Source organism: Cupressus sempervirens, chromosome 9 (genome assembly GCF_028749045.1).
Source record: "Cupressus sempervirens isolate cs-2001-9-10 chromosome 9, ASM2874904v1, whole genome shotgun sequence".
Classification (NCBI taxonomy): domain Eukaryota; kingdom Viridiplantae; phylum Streptophyta; class Pinopsida; order Cupressales; family Cupressaceae; genus Cupressus; species Cupressus sempervirens.
This window is the reverse complement of record NC_143126.1, coordinates 470,302,192-470,305,411: the sequence shown is the minus strand read 5'-3', so window position 1 is coordinate 470,305,411 and position 3,220 is coordinate 470,302,192.

The following is a 3,220-nucleotide window of genomic DNA, read 5'->3' as shown; positions in this document are numbered from 1 at the left end:
TCATTTTATCTCTTTTAATTGCCAAATCTCTCTCCCTATCTTCATTTGTTTGAGTTTTTGGTTTCTTCCTTGGCATGATGATGATTTCTACATGTCAAATTATTCAAGCATCTGAATTACTTACAATGTGTAAATTACAAATTATTCAAATACATATAAACATTATAATTATTTGAATGAATACACAATATATATCGAAAAACTTGTCAAATTTCTAACCATTTCAAAATAACATTTCATTCAAACATACAAATTTCAATGAATTCTCTATATATTAAACATGTCAAATTACAATCAAATTTGTATCTATATATCAAGAAACAATATTTAAAGTGGATTGAACTAACCTTTTCTATACAAAGAATATTCAAACAGTCTTCAAATCACGTATCCAATGCTTGAATTTGGTGTTTTCTAGCTTGAAAAAGTCTTGAAATAGTGTTTGCTATGTTGAAACCCATGATTTTTGTTAGAATAATAGAATACACAATAGACCAAAAGCAAAAAATGGATGAAATAAGCCCCAAAGTTTCTTTTTGACCATTTTTGGGTGATTTCATGTAGTGCGTATGCACTATAGCACATGTAAGCACTAGAAAGCATACAAACTATGTCAAAGCACACAATTCTCTATCCTCCCTACTCTCTCTCCTCTCTCATCCCCTACTCTCTCTCTCACTCTCCCTCTCCCATCACCTACTCTCACTCTTCCTCTCCTATTCCCTCTCCCTTTGCTTACTCTCTCCCTTCCCCTACTCTCTCTCTCACTCTCCCTCTCCCATCACCTACTCTCTCCCATCCCATACTCTCTCTCTCACTTTCCCTCTCCCATCACCCACTCTCTCTCTCCCCCTCTCACTCTCCCTCTCCCATCTCCTAGTCTCTCTCACTCTCCCTCTCCTACTCCCTCTCCCATCACCTACTCCCTCCCATCCCCTACTCTCTCTCCCATCTCCCATCCCCTGCTCTCTCTCTCTCCCCTCTCCCATCCCCTATTCTCTATCTCCCCTCTGCCATCCCCTACTCTCTCTCATTCTCCCTCTCCCACAACTTACTCTTTCTCTCTCCCTCTCTCCTCTCCCATCCCTTACTCTTTAGATCTCTCACACACACTCCCATCCTCCCTCTCCCACTGCCTACGATCTCTCTCTCTCCTCCCCATCACCCTACTCTGTCTCACACTCTCCCATCCCCTACTCTCACTCTCTCTCCCATCTCGTTCTCTCTTGCTACCACCTCCTACTATCTCTCACACTCGCTCCCATCCCCTACTCTCTCTTACACACACTCCCATCTCCCCTCTCTCTCCCTCTCGCACCACCTATTCTCTCTCCCATCTACTTCTCTCTCTCTCTCTCTCTCTCTCTCTCTCTCTCTCTCTCTCTCTCTCTCTCTCTCTCTCTCTCTCTCTCTCCAAAAAGCTACTCTCTGTCCCCTCTCCCATCCCCTAAACTCTCTCTTTTATAGATACACACTCCCACCCCCCTTGCTATCTCTTCTCCCATCCCATACTCTCTAGATCTCTCACACACACTCCCATCCCCCCTCTCTCTCCCCCTCTCTCACTCCCTCTCCCACTACCTACTCTCTCTCTCTCTCTCAATTTCTCTCTCTCCCTCTCTACTCTCTCTCTCTCTCATCCCCTACTCTTACTCTCTCTCCCATCCCCAACTCTCTCACACTCTCTCACATCCCCTACTCTCTCTCACACTATCTCCCATCCTTTTACTCTGTCTCTCCTTCTCTACCACACCCTACTCTCTCTCACACTCTCTCTCTTTCACAAACACACACACACACTCCCATCCCCCCTATCTCTTCTCTCCCATCCCCTACTCTCTAGATCTATCACACACACTCCCATCCCCCTCTCTCTATCTCCCTTTCCCTAATTTCTCTCACACTCTCTCCCATCCTCTACTCTCTCTCATAGTCTCTCCCATCCCCTTCTCTCACTCTCTCTCTCCCATCCTATTCTCTCTCTCTACAACCTCCTACTCTCTCTCACACTCTCTCCCATCCCCTACTATCTCTTACACACACTCCCTTACCCCCTCTCTCTCCCTCTCCCACCACCTAGTCTCTCTCTCCCATCTACTACTCTCTCTCTCTCTCTCTCCATTATCCCATCCCATAAACTCTCTCTTTTGCATATACACACTCCCATCCCCCCCTCTCTCTCCTCTCCCATCCCTTACTCTCTAGATCTCTCACACACACTCCCATCCCCCCCTCTCTCCTCCTCTCCCATTCCCTCTCCCACCACCTACTATCTCTCTCTCAAGTTATCTCTCTCCCTCTCTCCTATCCCCTACTCTTACTCTCTCTCCCATCCTTTCACTCTATCTCCCCCATCCCATACTCTCTCTTTGTGCCAACCCCTACTCTCTCTCTCACTCTCTCACATCCTTTCACTTTGTCGCTCTTATCTCGTACTCTCTCTATCTGCCACCCCATACTTCTCTCTCGCTCTCTGCGATCCTTTCACTTTGTCTATCCCATCATGTACTCTCTCTCTCTCTCTCTATCACCCCTACTCTCTCTCTCACTCTCATACTCTCTCTTTCATAGACACACACACACACACACTCCCATCTCCTTCTCTCTAGATCTTTCACACACACTCTCATCCCCCTCTCTCTATCTCCCTCTCCCTATTCTCTCTCACCCTCTCACCCATCCCCTACTCTCTCTCTTTTCATAGATGCACACACACTCCCATCCCCCCTCTCTCTCTTCTCTCCCATCCCCTACTCTCTAGATCTTTCACACACACTCACATCCCCCTCTCCCTATTCTCTCTCACACTCTCTCCCATCCCCTACTCTCTCTCACACTCTCTCCGATCCTTTACTCTCGCTCTCTCCCTCTCCCATTTCCTAGTCTCTATCCTCCATCCCCTACTCTCTCTCTTTGCTCTCCCATCCCCTACTCTCTCTCTTTCATAGACACACACACTCTTATTCCCCCACTCTCTTCTCTCCCATCCCCTACTCTCTAGATCTATCACACACACTCCCATCCCCCTATCTCTCTCCCTCTTTCTCTCCCACTCCCTCTCCTACTACTTACTATCTCTCTCTCAACCTCTCTATCTCCCTCTCTACTATATCTCTCCCATCCCTTACTCTCACTCTCTCTCTCCAATCCCCTACTCTCTCTCCTAGTCTCCCATCCCCTACTCTCACTCTCTCTCTCTCTCCCATCTCATATGAGCTAT